At 40.8% G+C, this 16,689-nt stretch overlaps 1 long non-coding RNA gene across 1 annotated transcript in view; it reads right to left on the bottom strand.

Moving 5' to 3' along the window:
• Positions 1-16,689, bottom strand: part of LOC134586577 (uncharacterized) — a 92,756-nt gene that overhangs the window by 61,284 nt on the left and 14,783 nt on the right. The window lies entirely within an intron of this gene.

Raw genomic sequence — 16,689 nt, 5'->3', positions numbered from 1 at the left:
TCCATCACCACAATAGAGGAAGTTTGTAAACGTTCTACATTAGGGACAAACATCGCATTTGAACTACTCAATCAATGCTTTTCTACTTGGTTTTAGCTGATGCAGGATGTCCTCATGCAGACATCCACCTGAGGTTTATCCATAACTGCAATCATTACAATTGCAGGTTTAAACTGACACGGAAACAGCACCCAAACCACTTCAATGAGCTGAAATTGTCTGGGTGCCTATAGTGTCCCTTTAAACGTGCTTTATTGCACAAGATGTTTAAATTAGAATTTCTTGTCTCGTGCTCTGTTAATAGCCTGCTAGACCAGGCAGGATCAGAGACAACATGGGTTTACTTCAGGGAGATCATGCCAAACTAATCTTATTGATTTTTTTTGATTGGGTAACTAAAATAATAGATCAGGGTGGTGCAGTAGACATTGCTTACCTAGATTTCAGTATGGCTTTTGACACTGTTGCACATAGAAGGCTTATCAATAAACTGCAGTATTTAAGTTTGGATTCCAATATTGTTGAATGGGTAAGGCAGTGGCTGAGTGACAGGCAACAGAGGGTTGTAGTCAATGGAGTATATTCGAAGCTTGGGCTTGTCACCAGTGGGGTACCTCAGGGATCTGTACTTGGACCCCTTCTCTTTAATATTTTTATTAGTGATATTGCAGAAGGTCTTGATGGTAAGGTATGTCTTTTTGCTGATGATACCAAGATATATAACAGGGTTGATGTTCCAGGAGAGATAATCCAATTACAAATGATTTAGGTAAACTAGAAAAATGGTCAGAGTTGTGGCAACTGACATTTAATGTGGATAAGTGCAAGATAATGCATATTGGACTTAACAACCCATGGGCAGAGTACAGAATATTTGATAGAGTCCTAACCTCAACATCTGAGAAAAGGGATTTGGGATTTGATTATTTCTGATGACTTAAAGGTAGGCAGACAATGTAATAGAGCAGCAGGAAATGCTAGCAGAATGCTTGGTTGCATAGGGAGAGGTATTAGCAGTAGAAAGAGGGAAGTGCTCATGCCATTGTACAGAATACTGGTGAGACCTCACTTGGAGTATTGTACGCAGTACTGGAGACCATATCTTCAGAAGGATATTAATACTTTGGAGAGAGTTCAGAGAAGGGCTACTAAACTGGTTCATGGATTGCAGGATAAAACTTACCAGGAAAGGTTAAAGGATCTTAACATGTATAGCTTGGAGGAAAGACGAGACAGGGGGGATATGATAGAAACATTTAAATACATAAAGGGAATCAACACAGTAAAGGAGGAAACTATATTTAAAAGAAGAAAAACTACCACAACAAGAGGACATAGTCTTAAATTAGAGGGGCAAAGGTTTAATAATAATATCAGGAAGTATTACTTTACTGAGAGGGTAGTGGATGCATGGAATAGCCTTCCAGCTGAAGTGGTAGAGGTTAACACAGTAAAGGAGTTTAAGCATGCGTGGGATAGGCATAAGGCTATCCTAACTATAAGACAAGGCCAGGGACTAATGAAAGTATTTAGAAAGTTGGGCAGACTAGATGGACTGAATGGTTCTTATCTGCCGTCACATTCTATGTTTCTATGTTTCCTGGGTGTAATTAAAGTTCCATTTACAGATCAGGAGATAAAAACTTCGGAAGTAAGTTACATCTGATTGAAAGTGAAACCATTTTGTTTTCATGCAGGCTGCCAGGGGAAATGTGGCTAGGGCTACATAGACAGAAACAAAGGTAATGTCATTAGCAGTGAATTGAGCAGTGACATTTCAGAGGCATGATCTATACACAAAAACTGCTTCATTAATAGACTGTAAGCTCGTTTGAGCGGGGTCCTCTTCACCCTATCGTTCCTGTAAGTTTTCTTGTAATTGTCCTATTTATAGTTAAATCCTTCCCCCTCCCCCCCCCCCCCTCATAATATTGTAAAGCGCTACGGAATCTGTCGCTGCTATATAAATGGCAATAATAATAATAATAATAATTAAGCTAAAATATTTTACAGTGGAATTGTCATAGATTGAAAAATTAGAAAGTTTGCCAGGCTTTCACGGCTGGCTCCATCAACATGTCAATGAAGACTGGATAGATCAGATGACGGGTTAAACCACATGGCTTGGGATTAAAGAGACACTCCAGTAGCTAGCTAAAGTGCTTTATGTGAATAGTGCATCCTCTTTTTTTTTTTTCATTTTACAAAGAGTGCAGATTTAAAAATTGGCACTTTTATAAATTAATCTGGTCACACCCCGTGACTGTCAATCAGACATCAGTACTGTTTCCTCCTGGTTTGTTTAGATCAGTGGAGCTAAACTCAAGAGGCAGGAATTACCCAGAGGACCTGCCTTGCAAAGACTTCTCATTGAGCTGCATTGGGAAGTCTGTGATTGGACAGCCACAAAAAAGTCTGGGCGGGTCTAGAAAGGGAGGGCTTGCAAATACATCAAACAAGAGTGTTTTTAGATATACCCTCAATGAAAAAAAAATGCATAATTAAATGCATATATGTTTTAATCTGCGGTATATCTACTAAACACTGATTTTTGTTTATTTTGTATTTGAACAGTGGAGTGTCCCTTTAATACCGCAGTTGTGGAGTTTATAGATATAAGTTAATTTAATACTCTGAATTCAATCAAAGGTTTACTACTAACTTCTATTTACTGAAGTGAGTCAAAGTCAATTTCCAATTTAAAGGGGTACTAAAGGCACCTAGACTACCTAATTTTTAACCCTGCAGTGTAAAACATTGTCATTTAAAACAAAAGCATTTAAAACTTTGCTGTCTTCCTGACAGCCAATAGAGGCGCTTTCCTTGTGAGTTACACTCAGTTATCATAGAGAGCATTTGATTGGCTCAGTGATGCACTTTGAATGCATGAGCACTAGCCTCCCACTGTATTGGCTGAAATCATCAATCTTGATCATTGTAGCCACGGAGATTGGCGAGGGTTCAAAGGTAAGTAAATCTGCTTTTACTTCACGTGGGGGCCCAGATATCTACATAGTTATTAGGACACATTGGGATTAAATTTGAATAGAAGGCATACATTTTTTTTTCCAAGTTTGGCTATTATGAGCTTAAATTTGAAATGAACTTTGAATTCACCATGACTTCTCCCTTTAGAGAATAACCCTGTTAGTATCACAATTTGATTTATAGAACACATTACCTTATACCCATATATGATATGGGTTAGCAGGAGGTGTCATAAAATGTTCCCTTGGACTGAAGCCCCTGGTCATTTTGTAACCTAACAATGCCCGTGTGTAGCACCAATGGTGCACCATACTAGCCTGGGCTCTCTGCACAGTTTATGGGACCAGAAGGGCCCCTGTCCCTGTCTCCGTGCAAGTCGTTTTTTTTTTTGTTTTTTTTAATGCTTCTATTATCAACAATGGGTACATCATTGCTGACTGAGGCTTGAACACGACACTACAGAAATTTAATGATTTGCAGCAAAATATGGGCAGTCAGAAGGTACATTTATATTTATTTTATCAATATTTTAATGTTGTTTTTGTTTTTTCTTTTTACAAATTTTAATATATTTTATTCGGCATCATTTAGTACTGAAGATTATGTGACTACATGTCCCATAATGCTCTCACAGCCAGAATGTTGGCAAGGCATTAGGAGAGATGCAGTCCACATCACCTTGAGTGCCAAAGGGTGCCTACCCTAGACCTATATATTGCATTGAAAACAGAGGCCTTGCGTGTCCCTTTAATGTTTATATTCCCTATTGCCTCTTTATATTTATACTATTTTCTTCCTTGCACTGGATCTCAGTACATGGGTGCCTCCATTGTGTTCTCCGCTGTCCATGATGTCTACAGTTGGCCGTTCTGTGAGAATATTTGTTGTTGATAGATTGTAGGTAAATGAGTTTAGAAAATTAAACTGAACTTTTTCTTAAGTTCCGTCCGTTTCCAAAAACTGCCAAAGATCACATGCCTCGTAAAAGAGAGTAGTCTCTAGTTTTACTTATGTATAGCTAAAAAAAAGTGAACTTTTAAAAAAAAAAAATATAAAAACAATGTGAAATAGAGAAACAGAAAAGGGATCATTTAAAGACAAAACGTACAAAATGATATAGCTACCTTAAATGTGAGGATGGCATTTGCACATCTGGTTGGGCCCTGACCTAGGTGTCCCTATGGACAAGCTTCCATTGGTCTTAAAATATTCGGCTATTCATAAAAGGTAAATGTGATTATTTCAACCAAAGTTGCACTTCCATTTGCAGTCCAATTGTCTATTGAACTCAAACCTAAGATAACCTTTGATAACCACTATTTAGTTATTTGATTGTTTATTTTAAATCTGATCACAGGACATAAAACACTTATCTTCAATTAATCTGGCTTAAACTAGTCACTCGGTGGCCTGCGACTAGCCTGCTTCATTTTTATAATTTTTTTAAAATTCTTAACTTTTTTACTCTGCACACAAGTAATATAATAAGTGGGCTATCACTGTGCTAAGTAGGCATACAATGAACACAGTATAGACATTGGCTTGGTCATGGTAACATGAAGAGTATTTTGTATTTTAAAAACAAGATATTTTAACAAATGCGGTTCAGCGATGCAATCCCTCACACAAAAGTAAATCTCAATGTGGTTAAATATTGGCGCGGCGAGGCTTAGGCGCACCAGGGTGTCGTCCCCTCCAGGAACTAATATCTCTGGACGGATTGTAACTCTATTGTGGATGCTAGAGTGTGGGGGCGGGGGGAGTTGGAGCTTTAGTAGTGACATCTCGAGCGTGTGACCACAAGATGTGCGGGCCTATTCTCATGGAGCGTAAACAATTATATATCACGTAAAACAGTAAGTGGGGATGTCTATCCACCCACTTTGACATTTCTAGGTTGTTAACACCATCAATATGAGCCTGCTTCGTTTTACCTCAGTCACTAAGCCTAGCACTGTGTTCGCAATCTTAACTTTAATATAATATTCTAAATACTAAACTGTTAGCAGGTTTTCATCCCCCACCCTCCATGATTCCTCTCCTGCAACTGTCAAAATGACCTACTAAGCTCTCAGTGAATACTTTTCTAACAACGTACTTCGTACCCCTACTTTTACCCTTTGTGTCACTATACGCCACTCCCTCTAGAATGTAAGCTCATTGAGCAGGGCCCTCCACCTCTCTGTTCCTGTGTGTCCAGTTGTCTGGGTACAATTACATGTCTGTTAGTCCACCTATTGTACAGCGCTACGGAATGTAATGGCGCTATATAAATATTAAAATAATAACAATACACCACTCTCCATATATAGAAGCCTTACTCTGAGTAAAAGCTACAGTCCCAGCTAGTGTCTAGATATGTATATCTAGCTTCTCTCCGTTTTACTATAAAAAAAATACAGTACAGTATTGTCGAAATGCCTTGAAATTGTTTTTCTATGTCTTATGAATGTTTGCAGTGGCTGTTGTGGCTTTGCAAGTCTGTACTATTATCCACAGCAAAAAACAAAACAAAAAAACATGTATCTACAAATAGCCCACTCCACTCATTCTGAAGCCCTATCTTCTTATCCATGTTCCATCCAAGAACACATGCCACGTGCCCACCAGAATGACACACCTCCTTTACGGTTGGCCACGTCACCAGTGTCACAGCCATACCACAATCCTGTCCCGCCGCCCACGTGCCTCATTTATGTCCTGGCTCCACAAGTTCTTGTATGCTCATCTTAGAATCTTAGAAATGTAGTGAAATTAGAATGCATTGATTTAGCCGGAATATCTGTAAACAGATTTATATTTTACTGCAAACAGCCAATATGAAAGTATTTAAAAGGAATAGGCAGGGGGTTAATTGGATGCAGTAAAGCGGAAGGAAGGTAACAGGTTTTGTTGTTGTTGGTGGTGGGTTTTTTAAGAGAATCAGCAAAATGTAACAGTTATTTTTGTTCTCTGCAAAGAAAAGAGAAATTAAACAGAAATACATTCTGATTACACTTACACTTACATTGGTAAGTCCCCCTAAATATGTATGATTTATGAGCATCGGTTGGAGAAACTAAAATTTATAGGGAACATACTCTTTGCAAGGGTTAAAGGATTCCAATAAAGTTGGTAAGTACCTTAGAGCACTGATATTCTCACACCAAGTTCAGAAAGAATGTTCTGCAAACACGCCAGTTACCTTACAGAATCTGGTGTCATTTACCATTTTATTATTTTCTATTGTTATTTGTAATCTTTGATTTAAAGGACCACTCTAGGCACCCAGACCACTTCAGCTTAATGAAGTGGTCTGGGTGCCAGGTCCCTCTAGGTTTAACCCTTTTTTATATAAACATAGCAGTTTCAGAGAAACTGCTATGTTTATATAAGGGTTAAGCCAGCCTCCAAATCCTCTAGTGGCTGTCTCATTGACAGCCGCTAGAGGCGCTTGCATGATTCTCACTGTGAAAATCACAGTGAGAGCACGCAAGCGTCCATAGGAAAGCTTTGTTAATGCTTCCCTATGCGACCGGCTGAATGCGCGTGCAGCTCTTGCCGCGCATGCGCATTCAGCCGAAAGGGAGTATCGGAGGCGGAGAGGAGGAGGAGAGCTCCCCGCCCGGCGCTGGAAAAAGGTAAATTTTAACCCTTTCTTCTCCCCAGAGCCGGGCGGGAGGGGGACCCTGAGGGTTGGGGCACCCTCAGGGCACTATAGTGCCAGGAAAACGAGTATGTTTTCCTGGCACTATAGTGGTCCTTTAATCTGTAACATAGCATAAGGGGCAGAGAAAGGAAAAATTAAAAGGAAGAGAGCAACAGTGACAAATACCATTTTAAAAAATGTATCTATTGAAAAGGCGTATATAAACCACATTCTGATACGATGATGGTAAAATATGAACGTAAAGGTACAATTAGATGAGAGACCTATAAGGAAATTTAAAAGAAAAAAATTATTGTAGAATGTCTGGATTTAACCCTGCTCACATGACAATATTTTCATAGTCATTTAAATGCCCATTTAAAGAGCTGCTTGCAAGCAGATCATCGAAAAGTCTGGGGCCAATAAACATGGCCCAACAGACAGATGAGAACGCTGGTGGGAGAAAGAAACTAACCCTTTTCACACCAAACCAGCCCGCTCTGTGTAGATAGGCATGGGACCACCTAACGTTGAAGGTTATTAAATAGAATTTTTTTGTTTATTTTAACGTTTCATTTTTTTTTTCCATTGCAGGATTATGCCCCTCTTATTTTTTTCTCAAATGATAATCCGGCAGACAAATAATTACTTAAAAATACATTTATCCAGTCACAGTAACGTGGCTTTGGATTGGCAAATGACGTTGAGTTTATTCCCTAATTATATTATAAGGAAATGACAATGGAATTGCAAAATTTAGGTCGCAGAAACTGAGCTGGAAACTAGGTGAGATTAAGTTTGTTTTTTCTATTTCTTTAAATTCTGCTATTTTGACATAAATTTACAATTCCCTATTGATTTCCCTAGAATGCCCAGTTTAGTAATTAAACGGTGTCTATGTTCTATCAAACCTGTCTTATCTGCACTCATGTCGCTTGAACCCCTGTATCACAACTCAACTTTGAATTCTATGTGTCGTCTTGCTCAGAAATGCTTCAGACTTGAGAAAGGGAGGTTCTCCCGAAATCTTGACATTGAAAAATTCTGTTAGTCCAATATCTTGTATTACAAGATACAGATTTTATCTGTTTTTTACATATATATATATAGTGTAGATTGGATTAGCCGTATTAGTCCAGTAGACAAGATGCCAAAATGCCAGAGTATTGCAGTATGCAATGATATCTTTTTCATTGGACTAACTTAGTATTTAAAAGACAAGCTTTGAGAGTTTTCCCCTCTTCCTCAGGTCTGAAGCAATGTTGTCCTGATGAAAGTTTACACAGTGAACTGAAGCGTTGACATGCTTGGATTATTTTAAGTATAGAAGAATCATTGGAATCCTAAGAGTGCTGGTATTTCTGTCTGATTACATTTTGTGTTGCTGAGCACCAGGTACTTATTCACTAAATTAGTAGGAGGGCAGAGCTGAAAATACTTTTTATATATAAATATAAAATGAATGACAATGTTCTTAGGATACATGGGTACCAGTTATCTTTGAACCCAGGCGATGCCACCCTTAATTACCTTTAAAATGTATAAATAATAGGAGAAAATAAAGTGGCGGGAGTGTCGTAATCAGGAAGTGGTTCGATTGAGAGGAAAGTATTGTCTATCATTCATCATGGAAAGCAAATAGTGTCCCTATTAATTTCTCCACATTAGCATGTCACTCTTACATAACCACTTCCTGCCATGAAAGGTCATAAATAGTGCATTATTATTAATGACAAGTATAAAGATTACAAGAAATATAATTTATTTATCCATCTTTCTAAAATGAAAATGATCTGTAAAAATGTTATTGAAATGACATCATCAAGATTTAGATTAGGATTTAAAGGGAATCTCCAGTGCCAGGAAAACGATCCGTTTTGCTGGCACTGGAGGGTCCCTCTCCCTCCCACCCACCAATCCCCAGGTACTGAAGGGGTGAAAACCCCTTCAATCACTTACCTGAGGCAGCGTCGCTGTCTCCTCCTCCGCGACGCTCCTCCTCTCCATTGCGTCGGCCGGTGGGTGAGACTGATCCTGCCCACCGGCCGAGGAGACCTAATGCGCATGCGCGGCAACCGAGGAGACCTAATGCGCATGCGCATTAGCGCTCCCCATAGGAAAGCATTGAAAAATAATTTCAATGCTTTCATATGGGTATTTGAGCGACGCTGGAGGTCCTCACACAGCGTGAGGACGTCCAGCGACGCTCTAGCACAGGTTTCCTGTGCTATAGAGCAGGAAGTGACCTCTAGTGTCTGTCTAGTAGACAGCCACTATAGGTGGAGTTAACCCTGCAAGGTAATTGTGGCGAAACCGAACTCGCCACGTGTCCTTGGAGGGGGCAGCTTGCCCGCCTCTTGCCTTTGGACTATGGACCAGACCTTATGTGAATGTGTTAACCCAGATAGTTATGCCATGGAGCCCATTCGTGTAGTTAAAGACTTCGGCTCCGTGGCGAGTGAACTGTGTGAGTAGGATCTGCGCGCTATTCGGTAGTTTTGTGCGCGCAGATCCCAGCTATCTGGGGATATGTGAAATGTCTGTGTGTTATGTGTAAATGTGACTTTATGTATTTTAAAGTGTTTTATGTCGTTTTGCAACCATGTGGTTAATGGAGTCTGCCTCTAGTCCTGGATAATTGGATTACTTCTCCAATTAACTCCAGGGCAGAAGGGAGGAAACCAGGGTGCATTGTGGGGATGTTTTTCTGCTAGCCAGGAGGGACAAAAGATACTTTTAGTAACTTTTGAACCCCTGGTCGGATTCATGCCATTTTTTAATATGTTGTTCCCCTGAATGGATTGATTGTGGATATGTATTTTTATGTGAATGTGATGTATGGTTTTAAAGTTATGAAAGTTGTGTAAAAGTATATTTTACACTGTATGCATAATGGGATTATGTGTCACACTAAGGGGAGGGGATGTGTGGGAGGTAACATCTATGTAATTGGTTCTTTTATGCCTCCCCCTGGGTGTGGCCTGTATGTGTGAGTTGGAAATAAAAGCCAGGCTGGATGAGCCAGTCCAGAGTTCCTGTTTTACCCTCAAAGTGATGTGTCGTCTCATTATTGGGGGAAGGATTTATTGCATGCTGTTCCAGTTGACTGCTAGGAGTACAAGCCTATTCGTATGGTTCCTATTCAATGGTCTACAGCATTCATATGCTTGGGAGAATTTAAAGGTTTCTCGGATTCGGTGATTGTGGTGTCTGCCAGAGTGCTTGGAGTCCTCAGGAAGCACTAGGAGCATCCATTAACGGAGGTACCAAGTCGGGGTGCCAGGTGATCCGTTACAGTAATTATTGCAGTTTATAAAAAACTGCAATAATTACACTTGCAGGGTTAGGAGTAGTGGGAGTTGGCACCCAGACCACTCCAATAGGCAGAAGTGGTCTGGGTGCCTGCAGTGTCCCTTTAATTTATGTAAAACTGAATGATCTATCAAGCATGCCATGATATAAAATGAACCAGTCCTTAGCGGCATAGGATCTCAAGGGAAGCTTGTGCTGATCCCATACTCAAGGATTCCCACACTTGGCCCATTTCACAGTTAAACACATGCATGGATATGATGACTGACAGCTGGCGTTGATGTAATCTGGCCGTCAGTTCAACATGCCAGTGCAACAACTCAACGATTCTATAGCCCCCAAAGTCATAAACAGACACATCTTTATACCCCCTTGATAATGGTATTTCAAAGTCATGCGTTCTAATTGAAATTCCAATGCAGTCAAAAGATATCAAAAGACAAAAGTAGAGACTACATTGTATTACATTACACAAAATTTCAAAAGGTGGACCTATCACAAAGTTCTATCAATTCCCCCAAGCAAACACTAGGTTATAAGGTATTGTCTCACTCATTGAAAGACAATGTCTATGAAGGCTTCTGCAGTGTTGCTGGATCCTCCCATATACATCAGTGTTAAACTCTTAAACATGTGCAAGAATATAGCACTGACATGGGCTCTTGGTGGATGACGCGCTGAAGATTAAATGATGCTGCCCCCTGCAGGTGCTTCTATTTTCAAAGGGACACTGTAGGCAATGTGTCCACTTCGTCTCATTAAACTGGTTATAGTGTCTGGAGTCCCCTGGTGTCATCTTTAATGTCTTTATGTTTTAATGCTAAATGAGAGTCCCTGGCTGTCCATTCCCTGTGTGCTGCTTTGGCTATTGTGGACGTTTTGGCTCGAGCTGCAATGGGCATCTGTGATTGAGAGTGTCAGCTGATCTGAGAGTGTCAGCTGATTGCTTTTAGCCTATCAGAGCTCCAACTGACCGTATCAATGGGTATGACTACAAACAAGTGTGTAATCTCTGCCTTAGCCACACCTCGAGAAGAGGCTGGATTGTGGGTGGCTAGGGGCCTTTATTTAGTGGTAAACTGCTCTAAAATGGTTTAACACTGAATGGAGGGACAGTGCCAGGGGACTACATGCACTATAACCAATTAAATGAGATGAAATGGTTATAGTGACTACACTGTCCCTTTAATTATTACTGAAAACTGCTGCATTCCTATGCCACTGCACACTGATCAGCGATGTCACCATTGTGGGTCATTGCAAAAAGGTGACAGAACTACTTTAAATATATTATCCTGTGTGTCTATGTTATATTAAAAAGGCAGCAATCACAAGGACAAGCTCCAATCTAGCATCTCGGCAGAAGCTAAATGAAAGTAGAAATCTGTTGGAACATGATGTAATGTTTGAATGGCTGTATTAACAAGAAAACCCTTAATGCTGTTTACAGTTTGGAAAGATGCAAGTGTCAATAGTGCATCATATGAAAAGTCGTTATAGATTGGATTCCTTAGGATAAAATTGAGCTACATATTATTAAAGGGGAATTTTAATTTCCCAGTATTTGAAATCATATGCTTACTTATTCATTGTATTTAAGGCATCATTTGTGAGGTGCGAAAAGTAAAATAAAACGTAAAAATCAGCACCTCACTATCCTGTAAACTGGGCCTCCCATCTTAGTTCCTTGTTAATGGCTGTTATGAGCCCTGCACAGAGAAAGTTTACAAGTCAGCACAGAGAAAGTTACTTACTTCTAAGATTTTTTTTCTCGCCATAGTTCCACTCTCCCCTACCAACGCCACAATGTCACTAGTGATGATCTCTCAACCCATCACTTTTTCATAGAGAAACATTGTGGCACAAGGCACATGTGCGGCAATCATTCTAATACACCAGCGATTCTTTCTATGAGAAGCACTCACAGTCAAGAGGTGGCACCAAAGGGTGCAGATTTCTCTTCAAATCACTCTTATAAAATAAGGCAGGATCTTAATTTCGAAAAATCTTCAGCAAGCAAATGGGCTTTAAACATTTGAAAGTTTTTTTTAATAAAAAAAAATGTAAAGAAAATAATTTTCATAGGTGTAAATAAAATTATATTTACATATCCCATTATTATATCCATTTACAGCGAAATGAAGAGTTTTTTAGAATTGACATCTCTCCCATTTTTCTGTGACACCTGTTTTCGAGAATGAGGTAACTACAAACCAACAACCAAGGTTACTAGAGGGCAAACACCTTACTGTAAATGGAAAGCAGGAACTGAGCAGAACACTTACCAGCATTAAATAGAAATTTAGAGAACAATTCAGGCATCATGATGTAGTTTCTCAAATGTGACTACGTATTTATTTTTTTGCCTTTTTTTTTCCCAAGAAATTGGAAAGAGATCAAATAACATAAAACCGCATCTAAATAATCAGTATCTTGAAACCATACAGGAGAACTATAAATAAAAAGAACGTTATCTATTCCACAACAACCGTAGACTGTCAAAGTTTCACTTGTTAAGTTAATTTGCTTTTTGTTTTTGTTTCTTTTCTATCGTCAAAAAATGTCTATGCAGCATCAAGTGTCATTTTAGAAATTGTCTAATCACATATTCACTGAAGCTTTAGTTTTATTTATGTTTATTTTTATTTTTTTTTCAGTGTCTATCACTGAGGTTTTGAAAATGATGATGAAATTCCTAGATGGAATCCTCAGCCTAAAACACTGACACATTGTAAGGAACATGTATTTTTATGGTATTGTCTCTTTAAATAATTATATTCTTTCCCCACAGGTCCACTGACAATAACAGCCTATTTAAGGCTTGCCTTGTCTGTGAACCTCTGCACTCTTAATGAGCTGACACCAGCCTATCATGCTTCTGTGCCTTGCATGTTTCTACTAACCATTTTTTTATGTCTCAGAATCTACAGGTCAACTCAGAACCGATTTCTGGGGATTTCTGCAGAATCTACAAATTATACTCACCTTGTTTGCAGCATTTCTTCATTAGAATTCAAGTATTTTGAAATCAGCTGCTGGAAGCTAAATGAACTCTCTTTGTTGCACTCGGCTAGAGCCAGACAGTTTTGCAGCCTCTATAATTGTTCTTTCCATATGGGAATTGCTTTCTGCAGGAATCAGTGACTTGTCTCAAGATTTGGGTAAATCCCAATTTTCTGTTACTTTCTTGCATGTGAACAATCTGCTACGAATGTTGTTTTCCTGCTACTAATTGGCTAATGAATCTTTCTATGTTGCTTTCTGTTGTCAAAAGCAGGTTCTGATTCAGACTGTCAGATTTAGAAAAGACGCTCATGTTTTTCTCAGATTTTTGCCAATAAAAGTCTCTGAAATTTGATATACTATTTCCTGCTTAATCTCTAAGGAACTGGCGTGAATATGACACAGATAGAGATGTCGCGAACATAAAACTTTCCGTTCACGAACGGCGAATGCGAATTTCCGCAAATGTTCGCGAACGTGTGAACCGGGCGAACCGCCATAGACTTCAATAGGCAGGCGAATTTTAAAACCCACAGGGACTCTTTCTGGCCACAATAGTGATGGAAAAGTTGTTTCAAGGGGACTAACACCTGGACTGTGGCATGCCGGAGGGGGATCTATGGCAAAACTCCCATGGAAAATTACATAGTTGATGCAGAGTCTGGTTTTAATCCATAAAGGGCATAAATCACCTAACATTCCTAAATTGTTTGGAATAACGTGCTTTAAAACATCAGGTATTATGTTGTATCGATCAGGTACTGTAAGGGTTACGCCCGCTTCACAGTGACAGACCAAACTCCTTGTTTAACAACCGCAAACAGTCCATTTGCACAAGGTTGGATACCAAGCTAGCCATGTCCCGTTCATAGGCGTGCGCACGGGGTGTGCCGGGTGTGCCTGGGCACACCCTAATCCCCGCGGCACGCCTATGCATTGAGACCGGCAGGGGAGATCTCAGGATCTCCCCTGTCGGCTCATGCAGAGCCGGCGCTATCCGAGCGCCGGCTCTGCTCTCAGCCTCCCCTCACCGGCTCACAGGCAGTGAGGAAAGCAGGAGAGGACCCGGGGAGCTATTGCCAGCAGCTCCGCCGGGTTCCTCTCGCGAGATCTGAGCGTTGCCGCGGCAACGCTCAGATCTCGCGTGAGTGAACTCTAGCCCTGCGGGGCTAGAGTTCACTCTCCTCTGGACCACCAGGGATGGCAGCAGCAGCAGGATCCCCCCTCCCAGGCATAAGGTAAGAAGGGAGGGGGGATAACTGATCTGCCTCCACCTCCACTGGACCACCAGGGACAAGGAACAAGAATCCCCCCTCCCCACATAAAGTAAGAAGGGAGGGGGGATATTTAGTAATGTACCCCCACAATCACCCACACACATACACACATACACAGCACCCACACACACATACACAGCACCCACAGACATACACAGCACCCACAGACATACACAGCAGGCACACACAGCACCCACAGACATCCACAGCACCCACAGACATCCACAGCACCCACACACAGCACCCACAGACATACACAGCACCCACAGACATACACAGCACCCACACACATACACAGCACCCACACACATACACATACACAGCACACCCACAGACATACACAGCACACCCACAGACATACACAGCACACCCACAGACATACACAGCACACCCACAGACATACACAGCACCCACACACATACACAGCACCCACACACATACACAGCACCCACACACATACACAGCACCCACACACATACACAGCACACCCACAGACATACACAGCACCCACAGACATACACAGCACCCACAGACATACACAGCACCTACACACATACAGCACCCACACACATACAGCACCCACACACACATACAGCACCCACACACACATACAGCACCCACACACACAGCACCCTCACAAACACAAACAGGACCCTAACAAACACACACACACAAAACACTACCAGTACCCTCACACACAAACAGCACCCTGACACACAGTACATTTACAGCACCCTCACAAGTGCACACACACACACACACACAAACAGCACCCTGACACACAGTACATTCACAGCACCCTCACAAGCACGCACACACAAACACCCTCACCCACATAGTACACTACCAGCACACACACATCACACTAACAGCACCCTCACACAGCACACACACAGCTTTGTGTGTGTGTGTATATATGTGTATATATATATACATACATATACATATATACATATATATATATATATATATATATATATATATATACACGCCGCGTGTGCTTGTGCTTGAGGGTGCACACCCTAATGCAATAGGCTGCGCACGCCTATGGTCCCGTTCCTTGTCCTCACTGATGTCATTGAAGGTCTCTTCCTCCACCCAGCCACGTACAACACCAAGGGTCCCCGAAAGGTGACAACAAGCCCCCTGGGACGCCTGCTGTGTTTGGTCTTCCACCTCCTCAAAGCCACCTTCCTCCTCTGACTCCTCTTCTTCAGACTCCTCTCTCTGTGTTGGAGAGAAAGAGATGAAAGGGCTGCGCCAAGAGAGGGTAGATTAGTCCAGAAAAGTATTGCTAGGGTATCACTAGATGATCTGGGATACTTGATAGAGTTTCTTCGTGAAGGTGGATGCGTCTGGTGTTGACCGTTCCGTATATGTAAATACAAGAGAGGTAGAGGCGACCAATGGTATAGTATGTAACTGTAATGCCTTAACTATGGTATCCTCTTACTTCCTGGTTCCACGGAGCCTAGCCACACCCCTGTATGACACGGTCTGCCTATTTAATCTGACTGCACCAGCTGATCAGGGCTGGATTATTGAACTACGTTCCTTACTCACAACCCGGCTACAACTTCGTTGTGAAAGCCTCTGCTACCAGACCGGACTGAAAGACTCTGCAAAGTTCCCTTCACCTCTCCTCATCCACGACTAAAGATTAAACACTCTTCATACGCCTCTGAGGAGATCTCGGGAACCAGTGTTCTATATGCCGGAAGCTAAGTAAAACCAATGTGATAAGAGTTTCATCTAAAAGCTGTTATTACCTGTCTCCAAAAGTCCTTCGGTAAAAACAATTCCGTTACAGCTAACTTCAACTCATACTTCATATCAGTTATCTGCATCTGTCTTGCTTCAGTTAAAGTATGGAACAGCTATTGTAATTACTTATCACCTAAACCGTTAACTCTACTAAGAGACTCCTTATTGATTCAGTGTCTGCAATTTATTATCGTTTACTACTTAAAGCTACAGTGCCTGTAACTGTGGACTTCAGTTATCATTTACTACTTAAAGCTACAGTGCCTGTAATTGTGGACTTCAGTTATCATTTACTACTTAAAGCTACAGTGCCTGTAATTGTGGACTTCAGTTATCATTTACTACTTAAAGCTACAGTGCTTATAATTGTGGACTTCTGTTATCGTTTATTACTTAAAACAACAGTACCTGTAAATTGGAATTAAAGTCATTACCTTTTACTTTCTTTAATAAATATTCAAACTATACGAAATCTGCAGTTGTGTTCCTTCATAACAAATGTTTAGACGTGACAGAATAATCCAGCCATTGTAATGGATCCAGCAGATTTCGATTCTACTATAGCTACGCTGAATCAAAGAGTTAATGCACTAGCCCAAAGTGTGCAAGACCTGCAAGTTACTAATGAAAGACTTCTCACTTATATCAGAGATTTACAAACTCATACTCCTCATACTACTCTGCACTCGGCTAGTGATCCTGCTGTGTGTAACCCTG

The sequence above is a fragment of the Pelobates fuscus genome, chromosome 1 (assembly GCF_036172605.1).
Source record: "Pelobates fuscus isolate aPelFus1 chromosome 1, aPelFus1.pri, whole genome shotgun sequence".
Classification (NCBI taxonomy): domain Eukaryota; kingdom Metazoa; phylum Chordata; class Amphibia; order Anura; family Pelobatidae; genus Pelobates; species Pelobates fuscus.
Note: the sequence above shows the minus strand (reverse complement) of the source record. Positions and strands in the feature narration are given on the sequence as shown.